Source organism: Malania oleifera, chromosome 6 (assembly GCF_029873635.1).
Source record: "Malania oleifera isolate guangnan ecotype guangnan chromosome 6, ASM2987363v1, whole genome shotgun sequence".
Lineage (NCBI taxonomy): Eukaryota > Viridiplantae > Streptophyta > Magnoliopsida > Santalales > Ximeniaceae > Malania > Malania oleifera.
The window spans coordinates 97,433,406-97,447,483 of record NC_080422.1 but is presented as its reverse complement, the minus strand read 5'-3'; positions in this window follow the sequence as shown (position 1 = coordinate 97,447,483).

Below are 14,078 nucleotides of genomic sequence, written 5' to 3'. Positions count from 1 at the left end.
TTCTTTCTTAGGTCTGGAATATACCTGACATCCTTCAGTTTCCATACTGACCCGTTTATACTGATCTTCACAACTCCCTTGCCGGTTACGTCGTAAGGTTGATCGTTGCCAAGGTACACCTTACCAAAATTACCTGGTGTATACTCCTCTAGGCAATCTCTGCAGCATATGACATGAAATGAGGCTCCGGAGTTTAAGACCCAAGATTCCTGCTTGCTCTCCGAAGAGCAGATTAACATCTCATCATTCTCGGAAGCAATATTTGCTTCTGTCTTTGCCCTCGTCTTGAATTCCTTTTTCTGACTCCTGCACTGGTTCCTGTAATGACCAGTCTTTCCACAGTTCCAGCACTCAATAGCTTTAGTGCTCTGAGAACCTGTGTCCTGAGTACCTCTGGGATTTCCGGATTGAGACCGCCTGGGCCTAGATCTGCCACGGTTGTTTGATCGTTCATGCCTGTTTCCTCTGCCTCGATTATCCACGTTCAAGGCTAAACTTGAATTGGAGCTATGGTTCGGCTGCATTCTTATTTCCTCCGTCAAAATCATGCTGACGACCTCATCGTATACAAGCTTCGATTTTCCTGCGGAGCTACTAATGGCAGTGACGACACCATTCTAATTTTCAAGCAGCTGACTGAGAATCAGTAGAGCCAGAATCTCATTATCAAACGTTATCCCTACTAAGGCAAGTTAATCAGACAACTCATTGAAGTTATTCAGATGCCTGCTGAAACTCTCACTTGCAGACATATTCATGGTAAATAGTCTTTTCATGAGATGTACCTTGTTTGCGGCTGAAGGCTGCTCGTACATATTTGAGAGCGCATCCATCAGAGACTTGGTGGATGTTATATGCTTGATATTGAACGCCACAGATTTCGACAACGTCATTCTGATGGTTTCGAAGGCTTTTCGATCAAGCAACTCCCATTCGTCCTCGTTCATGGATGTTGGCTTATCCTTCAACGGTAAGTGCAATTCCTTCCCAAACAAATAGTCTTCTATCTGCATCTTCTAGAAACCGAAATTGTTCCCGTTGAACATTTTGATTTTTGAGCTCTTTTCATTTGACATCTCAATTCACTAATCTAGAGATGGAATTAGCTCAAATGGATAGCACGGATGGATTCGGAACGATTGAAAACCCTAAAAATGGTTCGAGTCGCTCGAAAAATGGACCCAAAACGACCTCGAAAAACTCAGTCAAACCTAGTCAAACCGATGACGTGGCGCTGACGTGGCAGTGGGGTCTACCTGCTGACGTGGCGCTGACTCGTCAGTGGAACCCACTTGATGATGTGGTAGCGCCTGCTGACGTGGCGTCTCTGCCACGTGGCACTTTTGCTGGCGTGGGGCCTCTGGCGCTTGCGCATGGCATGGCGTTGAGGACAGACCTGGGTCAAGAATCGGATCTCAGGTTCACCTGGATCTGAGTCACCTGTAGGGTCGGGTTGGGTTCTCTTCGGGTCGGGTCGAGGCGGAACGGGAGAAGAAGGCGCGTGCGGTGCGTGCAGCGAGGGAGGAGATGTTCGCCAGTGCGTGGAAGGCGAGTGAAGAAACGTCTTGCTCCAGCAAGACGCGTGGGGGCGCGTGCGGGCTTGTCTGAACTCCGTTTGAGCTCCGGTGGGCACCCTTCTCTTTGTCTCAGCGAGAAGAATACGATGGTGGCCTCAGAACACACTTTCGATCTACTGGACAGAGTTTTGAATTTCAGGATCACTTCCGATCTGGCTCCAACCGATACCACTTGTTAAGACCCTGTGAGCATCCAAAAGAAAATGACACCAAGAATTTACGTGGTTCGGTCAAGAACGACCTACGTCCACGGAGCACACACCAACTATTCAATAACTCGCCGAAAATGTTACAATTCTCTCTCTCTCTCTCTCTTCCTCCCTTCTTCCTCTCAGCTCTCTCTGCACTCTCTGTGCTCTCTCTGCACTGCTGTGCTATTCTGAGCTACTGTGCTTCAATATAATACATCTTCCACAGCCCTCCTTATATAGTGACTTGTAATAAATTACATTTAAGATAAAAATTAATCACAAATGAGAGTTAAAATGGGGATGATAATGAAGAGATAATTTCACGCGTTTTCTTGACTCAGCAACACATCATCTCCAGCTGTCTCTGGCTCCATCTCTAACATGTACTATTTTCTAATTAAACCCCGCCCATTTTCTTTCTTATTTTACATATAAATAAATAATGATCGTGAATCCATAAAAATTCTAAAGAATAGCATTACTTATTTAAGAATTAACAATTGGCATAATGATTCATTAACTTGGATCGATGGATATCATCACTAATTGATCTCAACAACACTTTATTCTATAAAAATTATTTAATAGACAAGATGTTATGTGTATGTACACTTGATTTGTCAAAGCAGATGTTAAATTAAAATATAAAAAAAATCAATTTAATAATGCAAAAAAACTTTATATTAATCTTAACTTTTAAGCAACAATTAATTTTGGATGGTAGGTCATAATACATGGTGTAACATTTGGTTTCCTAATTAATGCATACATAAAATTTTTATTTATTAATTTTGATACCATATATCTTAATCTTATAAAATAAAGACTAAATATGTATAAAAGAAATAATTTTTTACATTATATATATAAGTAAAAATTATGTAAACTATTTTATAGACCAAAAATATCATTATATTTTTAGAGTAAGACCGTAAATTTTTATGATATAACGTAATTCAAAAAACTAGATAGAATTACACTTAAAATATCCAAAATTCTTGTTTAAAAACAAAATAAATAACTTTCATTTGGTTAAAAAAAAAAACTAACAATATATATACATATCTATATCTATACCTATAAAGTAGTGAAAGTACAAAAGGGGTAAATGATTTTGTGAAAAAAAAATCCTTTTATTTTAAAAAAAGATAATATTCCTAAAAAATTTAAATTTAAAAGTTCAAATTTTAACCCAAAAAAACTTCTTTTGATTAAAAATTCAAAGCAAACTAAACGAGCAGTATATATAGTGTAAATCATTTTATAAGTAAAAAATAATTTATTATTATTTTTTAAAACTATGAGATAACCGGCAAGAATTAAGAACTTAAACAAGTGCTTAACCAATAGCAACAAAAATACAAATTTTAATTAATTTACAAATTATAGGACAAAAAATATTCACCTCTTTTGAGATTTGACAAAAAAACAAAGATTTTTCCTAAAGTTTCAAAAATGTCACATACCTCTCTTGAAATTTCAAAAATGTCATAGAATTCCACTTGTGAAGGAAAAAGTGAGTATTTGATGAGTGCTTATATACATGGTGTAGCCCAAGACCCAATACGCTTAAGTTTTTGGGTCAAATTGATGCTCAGCCGTGTGTATCAAGCACACTTTTAGACTCTTCCGATTTTAACAAGTGGTATCAGAGCCGACGGTTCATAATGTTAAGTGTGGGAGTGCGTGACCTAAGCTAAGAAGGATCCTCTAAACTGCCAAGATGAATCCAAATTGGGTCAAGATGTGGAAGGTAAGATTGGTTTGAAGGCACCATTTGGAATACAATCTGAAACACGTAAGATGACCCACTTGAGCAAACTGTTGGAGAATTTGTCTTGTAAGGGAGAAGATGACTTCTATTAAAGGGGGGAGCAGTTGGAACTCACATATGTTGAAACTTCTATTCAATGGGGAGTTAAAACTCACAAGTGAAAGGGAGATTGTTGAAAATTCAACTTGTGAAATTAATCTCACATTGAAAAAAAGTGAATATTTGACGGGTGCTTATATACATGGTGTAATTCAAGACCCAATAAGCTTAAGTTTTTGGATCAAATTAATGCTTACCCATGTGTATCAAACACACCTTTTGACTCTTCCGGTGCTAACATCACAAACCTCCCTTGAGGTCTAACAAAAAGGATACAAATCGTCCCTAAAAAATCTTATATTTTTGTAAAATATAAAGATAGATTTGTGCATTTTTGACAAATTTCAAGAAAAGTCATTGAAATTCTTAAAATCTCATGAGAGATTTTTGAAATATTTAAAATTTCAGGAGAGGTCATTATTTCTTTAGGTCAATGTCTTTTACCCTAAAAAATAATATTAAAATGCTTAAAATTATTTACAATCTTGTGTCTCCCTTCTTTGAATGAAAATGAGGAGTTGCGGGTCTTCTTAGGATTCATTATTTGCAATATTTATTTTTGTTTAGCCGCTCGTGGCGTTTAAGTTTCTTTCATTGGAGACTCCGAAGACCCCAACCAATTTTCTGGAAGCATTTCGTTGGTCAGAAGCATTACATACCTAATGGCTAATGGCTTACGTAAGCTATCATTAATAAAGCATTACGTACCTAATGGCTTACTTAAGCTATCATTAATTATTATTTTTGTCTTTTGTATTTATCAAAAACCTAAAAAGTCGAATGGGCTTTTGATTTGAGGGACAAAATGCGCACTATCATAATCAGCATAATGACAAAAACTCATGCGAGAGTTAATGCACTTCCATAATATAATTGTTTTGTGAAAATAAAAATAAAAATAAAAAATTCTGTTTAATCGTGACAAAAATTATAAGAAAATTTCACCTTATTTAATTAATTTTTTTTCAACATTTGTATAAAACTAAAAAAATAAAAGTCTTTTTTTTCAATTTTTTTATATTAATGTTGGAGAATTTAAAAATAGCTTATCATTTTTGCAATTTTTAAAAAATTAAAAAAGAAAAATAAAATATTTTTCTCAAAGTACCTTTGATTTTTAATTTCCGAACGCAATGTGCTATTTAAAATATCTTAATCTTCTAAGTTTTCTTAGCCATTCAAGAAAATATAAAACATAACATTTTTATTTTTTATTTTTATTTTTTTAAAAAGGATACTCCAACATCTAGCTACATGATTAATGTAGTGCCACATTAAAGTGTTGAGAGCTCCACTTAAAAAAATTCATCATATTTTCATATATTTATTTCAAAGACGTGTATTTTGTACTTTAAAAAATATTCATAATAAAAAATATTCAACTATTTCAAATTTTTTTTTTTTTCAACATAGCACAAAATATTTGAAGTAATGATTGATTGAAAAATACATCTTTATAAGTGTCACGCCCCGAACCGGCCAAGTGGGGCCTGAGGTATGATGTTATACATAGTTCTATATAAACACCCCAAAAAGGAATTTCCCAACATCTAGTATCCATATATACATCTCAGAAAAAAAAAAAAAAAAAAAAAACATAAACCCAAAAATACATCCATGATCTGTACCCTCTCACAAAAATGTTATGCACACAAACCTAGCATCGAGTTTTCTAAGCTCGATCACGCGGAGATCTTGAAAAAGATTAATTGTATAACGGGTGAGACACACCTCAATAAAACGAAATAGATTAATACGAGTGTGTGGCTATCATGAGTTTAGTGTATACAAAATATTATCAGTTGTTAATTAACTATAGTTATAAAATCATTCTTAACTCATACTTACACACACACACACACACATATTTATAAGTGAAAACTCCCAATGATAAGGAAGATTACACGCCCATATAGGTACCTTCCCTTTATTTTAATACCATCACAACTACAAAGACACTCACTTTACTCAGTAAGCCCTCGGGATTAAATTTATAAGCGAAGTTTCTGAGAATAGGAAATATTATATGCCCATACATATAACTTCCCTCGGCTCTGGTAACAGACTGTAATTATTAGGGCACTCACCTTTCTTAGCAAACCCTCAGGCGAAAAGTTTACTTTACCCAAAATACATATAATACTACTATATTTAATACATTTAATATGTTGTTACTTTACTATGTATGTTGTTATCTCTGTAAAACCCAACTCTTCATGATCTCTGTCTTTCATATATTACCCAGCTCTTCATATACTCTACTCTGTTCTCTTATCACATACTCTGTTTTCACATTTTACATCCTCTATCTTCATATATTCTGTATTCACATACACTGTTTTGTATTTATATGCACTGTTCTATTATACTCGGGTTAAATCTACAATTATGAATTTAGAACTCACTGTGAGATGGATAAAAATCGACATGCTTCCCATCTTGACAGGTTGTGCGACCCGTAGGCTGGACTTAACCTTGGTCAGCCCACCAGATTAAATCGATTCCCAACTCTTTAGTCTGCTTGTCCAATTGGCTTTCCCATGCTAGTCTAGACTTTAGGGGGAACACTACCCTTCACAACTCAATTGACTATTCAATACCAACACTTTCTCTAAGATGTGTTGTTGTACTAAGCTCTCTATAACTCTCACAACGGTACCGTGCATACTATGGTCCACTGAAGTTCTCATGTAATGCCCCAACCTGGGTTTGCCAGGGAGCACTACGTCTCTTCTCCTCCACCTGGACCAGACAACAGGGGCCGAGACTTATCGGACTAATGACTAGCCCCACAGACTAACACGTGTTCTTTTCAGTATGTTTTATCCTCACTCACACACTTCCTGAGAAAACTTTCCAAAAGGTCATCTATCCTAAGATTACTCAAAGTAAAGCACGCTTAACCATGGAGTTTTAATGGGAAGCCTCCCGAAAAGAAAGGTACACATTGTTGATATGGGTAGTAACATCTAATCTTTTTTAAGCCTTTCTTCTACAGGGTAGCACATTCTTCCCCACTTACAAAATGCAACGTCCTCATTGCGAACCCACATTTCCAAACCCAAGCGATGTGAATCTCATCACACTTCTGATTGAGTAATTGCTCAGATACCATTTTGTAACGCCCCAAGCTAGGTCTGCTCGGGAATACTGTGTCTCTCCTTCTCCACCTGGACTAGACAACAAGGGGCGGGCCTTATCGAACTAATGACTAGCCCCACATAACAACACATGTCCTTTTCAGTATGTTTTGTCCTTACTCACACACTTCCTGAGAAAACTTCCCAGAAGGTCACTCATCCCAAAATTACCTCAAGCTAAGCACGCTTAATCGTGGAGTTCTTGTGAGGTTCCCGAAAAAAAAGGTGCACCTTGTTGACATGGGTAGTAACATCTAATCCTTTTTAAGTCTTTCTTCCACCGAGTATCATATCTCAAACCATATATTGCAATTTAACATTAATATTCTGCTTTGATTAAACAATTCTAAATACAATATAATCCCAACGCATTTTAGTATTTCTGATATATTATACATATTTTATAACTCAACACAGTATTTATATTTTTCCACATGCCACACGATTTGAATAATACACATGTAACATCCTCAAATTCTATCCATTTATTTTATTTTATATATATATCCATACCTAAGCAGTGGGAACACATATCATATAATCATTCACATATATACTATACAATACCAGAAACTAGTATATACAGACCATAGCCATACAAAAATACCCCTCCAACATCATCTACTCAAAATATACACAACTTTGTCAAAAACTCACCCTATAACCAGGAAAATCAAAATACTCTCAATCCGCGAGCCTGATCTGCTCGCCTAATTGGCTCACCTGAAAAATGTTAAATTAATGGGGTGAGTCGACGCTCAGTAAGTGAAAATATGCTATTACTAGTGTGTGACAACTAAGTTAAGAGTACTTTTAAATAGTAACTGAACTGTAATGAAATGAATAATCTGTAAAGCATATCTTTCTTTCACAATTTAAAATATACTATATCGTCTGTATTTTCTACTTTTCATACTGATAATACCATACTATACTTATCATATACTGTAAAACTGTATACGTATACATAACTGTGCTTTATCCCTAGGACTATGTACGTCATGATTTGACCTCTCATGATAGGGTTGTGCGGCGCGTAGGCGGGACTTAACCTGGTCGGCTCTCTAGGTAAGTCATCATACTCTACACTACCTCAACCCGACCAAACTGCATCCACTCCTAACCGTGGGACTGACTGCTACCTCGTCTAACTAGCCCCCTCAACCTAGTGTATTAGGGAGCTACATCCACTCTGAGCACGGTTAGATGGTACCCACACATTATTTGAAATATGTGGTTACACTCTATCTGTATATAGCAACGGTACCGGGCTCTGTAACCGTATCTGTCTATAAACTTTTCACAGGGATTTGATACTATATACATATATACATATATACTCTTTTACTGTTTTCATCATGTTCCCCAAAATTACCATAACGTTATCTTTATGTACTGTAAATACTATAATCTCTGTATACTGTATCTGTAGCGTCTTGATGCTACCTCTATATATCTATCTGTAGATTCTGTCTATATACTTTGTATGTTATGGTAATATGAAAAACATGGCATGCTATAACACTATACATACTGTTCTGTATAAAACTGTAATATATATACTGATCTGAGTAAAACTGTATACATATACATGTATATGTATATATATATATATATATATACATATATATATCTGCCTCATGAAACTATTCGTATAAAAGTTGTATATGCATGTAAATTTCTCTGTATAATCTCTGTGCATTCAGTATAGTATGATACATTATAAAAGCTATATAAATTCTTCATCACGTGAAAATTTACTCAGGCCACACAAGCATTTAAATTCATATTCTGTAAATACTATATAATAAACTAGTATAAATATGTGTTTATGAAATCTCTAATAGCATTATGGAAACTCTTAGCATAGCATATTTCCCTTACCTTAACTTTGAAAAGCCCCTATAAAATTTTGGTTCTATACCCACAGGGTTCCTAACTCAACATCCTCAAAACATAATCCCCTAGAACAAAATATTAGTATTTTCTTACCTACAACATTTCTTATAACTGAGAGAAAGACAAATACTGAATAAGATGCCTTACCCTAAGATTGGGACGAAATCCAAACCGACTTTTCCAACGATCAACTTCGGCAAACTTGCAGAGAATTTTTCTAGGAGCGTCGTGGTAGCCTCAGATCTTCGATCTGGTGAGAAATAGGCCCGGAACCGAAGAGAGAAGTGAGAGAGAGAGAGAGAGAGAGAGAGAGAGAGAGAGAGAGAGAGAGAGAGAGAGAGGAGTGCTGAAAATGGGTAAAAACCCAGATTTTTTCACTATTTATACTGCCAGATTCGTCAACGAAACACATCACCTCGTTGATGAGTCCTTCATTAAATTCGTCGACGAAACCCTGTATTCATTGATGAAATTCAGAGCAGCCCATATCCGTCTCTCGGTATTTTCTCGTCGACGAAACCCTGTATTCGTTGACGAATTTCCTGGCAATTCCTTGAAATTATTATTATTATTATCTCCAAAATGCGATGTCGTTGACGAAGTCTACTGCCTCCTTTGTTTCCTATTTCCATTTTCCTCTCTCTTTAATATTTAAATATCAGTATTTTCCAGGTCGCTACAACGCATATTTGTATAAGTACTGAAATAATAAGTCAATTTATGTTCATTATCTGCTCTACTGAAAATATAGGTTAAATTATCATCACAATTTATCATACACTCAAAATAAGCGTTAATAAGCAAAACGGAAATAATTAACCCTACTCACCTTGACCAATTTTTAGAAAATGTAAAACAATTCCGATAAATCATTTCAACCAGTCAAATTATCCAGAGAATTCATTACTGAAATCCTATAACCTTTTTTCTTTATTTTAATCGGTTCATTTTAAAAAATAATAGCTATTAACTCAACCCAAAGCTCAAAAATTTCAGTTTAAATGTTTGGCTTTCAAAACTTGCATGATAATCATATACATACACATATAATTTCTATTTTAACCGATAAAATTTACAAAACAACTGGCTTAATCTATTCCCCTTATCTTATTCATGGAGTCTGTGCCTGTAAGATTCCTAAACCGATGCCTACGGCGTTCTGAGCACAAACCTTGTAACCACATATTTTAATATAATAAATTAAGTACTGGAATAGTAATTATTTTAATATCCCTAGGCTCACACACTCCCGTTAGCTAGTTAAAATCTAAACGGGGGTATGATCCACTTCACATATTTAAATTTAATCTCTAACATATTAAAAAAAATACTAATATGATCAAATCCTTGCAGTTTAATCTAATTTCAAAATATTCCCTGAATTCTAATTTAATCCAATCACTGCAATTTAACTTAATTCCAAAATGTTCCCCAAAAAATCTATTTAATCAAATTCCCACAGTTTAATTTAATCCTAAGAATATCTCCAAAAATTCTAATATAATCTAATCCTATAGTTTAATTTAATCCTAGGAATATTTTCAAAAATCTAATTTAATCAATTCCCTACAATTTAATTTATTCCCAAAACACTCCAAAAAATCTGATATAATTAAAGACTACAATTTAATCGATGAAAATTTTAAAACAACCCACATAATTTGTACTCTTCATCTTAACCTTGGAGTGGTGTCTAGAAAGCCTAGTTCAAAAATCTGCTTTGGTTAAATTGACGAGGATCGACACTAAGCCCTAGAAATGGCGTTTGATTGTCAATTAGGTTAAAAATTTGAGAGAAATTGAGAAGAGAGAGTGGGTTTACTTTACCCCAGGAGTGGTGCCTACAACGCTCTTACGAAAAATCCACTCTGGTTAAATTGACGATAGCAGAGAATGAAACCCAACGGTATTTTTCATTTTTCAATCGACCGAGTATTTGCCAAGAAAATGAGGAGAGAGAGAGAGAGAGTGGAGGTGAAGGAGAGAGAGTTGGTGAGAGAGAGCTGAGAGACTGGCAATCCCAAATTCAATTTTTTTCTTACTCTCTCGATGCTTATAGAATAAGCAAATGTAAAGATCTATTAAATACGTATATTATATTAGTATTATATATATATATTCATCATATTATTTATTTAATTACTTTAATTTAATCATAAATAATTAATTAATTTTAAATTTTTTTCCTGGGTTACTACATTTTCCCCTCCTTTAAAGAATTTCATCCTCGAAATTCGCTACCTAATCATTTTACATAACTCTGGAATTAACTAACCATCTTCATACCACTAGTTTCAATATACTCCACAGATATGCCTATATACATTACTTAACATTCAAATCCTCAATTAAAAAAAACATCAAACATCCAACTTGACCACAAACCGTCAAATCACCAAATTCTCCTTCAAAGACTTTTCCTCACAATCAACGAACCTAATCTTCAAGTTCAAGTTCTCGTCTCTCTCTGCTCGAAAACATCACCGTTGATGGATTTAACATGGTTTTTTGAAACTGACGATTGAATTAGAAAATCACAGAAGTTCGTCAAGGGATTTTTGCCTCCAAGCTACAAAAAAAAACTCAAAATTCCTAACAATATCTTAATCTACCCATTCCTATCCTCATCTTAACTCGATCCTATACTGTAGTATTAATCCATCATAGAGTCTACATAACCTAACAACCTAAAGCTCTAATACCACTCTGTCATGCCTTGAACCCGCCAAGTGGGGCCCAGAGTGTGATGTGATCCAATCACCCGTGTCTGATATCATAACCTCAATCATGTAGCGGAAAAATAAATAAACATCCTCATTAATATACCAGAGCTCTATATAAACACCCCAAATAGGAACTTCCCAACATCTAGTATCCATATATACATCTCAGAAAACAAAAACAAAAAACATAAACCCAAAAATATATCCAAGATCTGTACCCTCTCACAAAAATGGTATGTCAACAAACCCAACCCCGAGCTCGCTAAGCTCGGTCACGCGGAGGTCCTGAAAAAGATGAATTATATAACGGTTGAAACACATCTCAATAAGACGGAATAAATTAATACCAGTATGTGGCTATCATGAGTTTAGTGTATACAAAATATCATCAATTGTTAATTAACCACAGTTATAAAATCATTCTTAGCCCATACTCTCTCACTCTCTCTCTCTCTCTCTCTCTCACACACACACACACACACACACAATTATTTATAAGTGAAAGTTTCCAAGGATAGGGAAGATTACACACCCCATACATGTACCTTCCCTCTACTCTAATACCATCACAACTATCAGGTCACTCACCTTACTTAGTAAGCCCTCGGGGTTATGTTTATAAGCGAAGTCTCTAATAATAGGGAATATTACACACTCATATATGTAACTTCCCTCTGCTCTGGTACCAGACTGTAATTACCAAGACACTTGCCTTTCTCAGCAAGCCCTTGGGCGGAGAGTTTGCTTCAGCCCAAATACATATAATACTACTATATTTGATATATTTAATATGTTGTTACTTTACTCTGTATGCTGTTATCTCTGTAAAACCCAACTCTTCATAATCTCTGTCTTTCATATATTACCCGACTTTTCATATGCTCTGTTTTCATATACTCTACTCTGTTCTCTTATCACATACTTTGTTTTCACATTTCACATCCTCTGTCTTCATATATTCTGTATTCATATACACTATTCTATATTTACATGCATTGTTCTATTATACTCGGGTTAAATCTACAATTGTGAATTTAGAACTCACTGCCAGATGGATAAAAACCAACATGCTTCCCCCCATGATGGGTTGTGCGGCTCGTAGGCTGAACTTAACCCTAGTCAGCCCACCAGAGTTAAATCAATTTCCAACTCTTCAGTCTACTGGTTCGATTGGATTTTCCATGCTGGTCTAGACTCCAGGGGGAACACTACCCTTCATAGCTCAATCGACTATTCAATACCAATACTCTCTTTAAGACGTGTGGTTGCACTAAGCTCTCCATAACTCTCGCAACGGTACTGTGCGTACTATGGTCCACCGGAGTTCTCAAACCATACATTGCAATTTAACATGAATATTCTGCTCTAATTAAACAATTCTGAATATAATATAATCCCAACACATTTCAGTATTTCCAACGTATTATACATATTTCATAACTCAACATAGTATTTACATTTTTCCTCATGCCACACGATTTGAATAATAAACGTATTTGTATAACTACTAAAATAATAAGTCAATTCATGTTCATTATCTGCTTTAGTGAAAATATAAGTTAAATTATCTGATACCAAATGTTGATTTAGGTGTAATCCCAAGAGGGGGGGTGAATTGCGTATTTTTAAATTCTTTTGGATTAATTACCACTTAATCCCGATTTCTATGTTTAACAAATTAAATGTAGGAGTTTGAGGCTGATTTAAATTTATTTTATCAATGAATTCTTTTTATCCAATTAAGTGGGTGTGAGGTTATTCAAACAAACACACATGAAATATAAGTAATGAAATGCAGTGCAGAAAATAAAAAAAGTAAGGGAAGAGAGAAGGCAAAAATGATTTTATGAGGTTTAGCCAACTCGGCTTACATCCTTGCCTTGAGCAACCCACTCAAGGATTACACTAAAATCCCTGCTCCTTAAATTGGGACGGAACTTCCCTTACATCCGCTATTTACAAGAGGCACAACTTCCTCCTCACTCGGTTCACAATTCGAATCGTGATTACAATTACAATTTTAAATCTACAAAACAACTCAAGATTCGCTTCTAACAAAGCTAGTGAGTACAATCGAAATTCCTAACACATATCCGTATGATGAAACTTGAAGCTCAGTATGAATGAAACGATACAATCGTTATATAAATGAAATGCTTCAATCGATTTCCCTTTTATCAAATCTCCCAAGTAATGATTTATCTAAAAGCTTTGGAGAAAATTAGGATTCTAGTTCTCTTTGCGAAAATGTTCGAATATCAAATGTGAACTTAACAAAAACTTTGTTTTGAATATTATGTCGATCAAAATCAAAAACTTTCTTTCAAATATTCAATCACACAATGATCTTTGTAATATGCAAATATATATATATATATATATATATATATATATGATTTCCAAAGATAAAAAATTGAATATAATGTTTTCCAAAAAATATCCCTTAATAAAATAAACAGTTATGAACACTAATGATATTTAATCAAGTAGTTTTAAGATATCTAAAATATAAAGCCTGAAGACACTTGAATCAAAACTGTTTAACCAATGGCAAAGACCTTTCTTGAGTAGTGATCTTATTTAAATAATCTATAAGTAAATACACTCAAGATCAATCACTCAGCTTATGTTCAATAACCGATTTTGAGATGAAAATTTCTTTGACAAATATATAT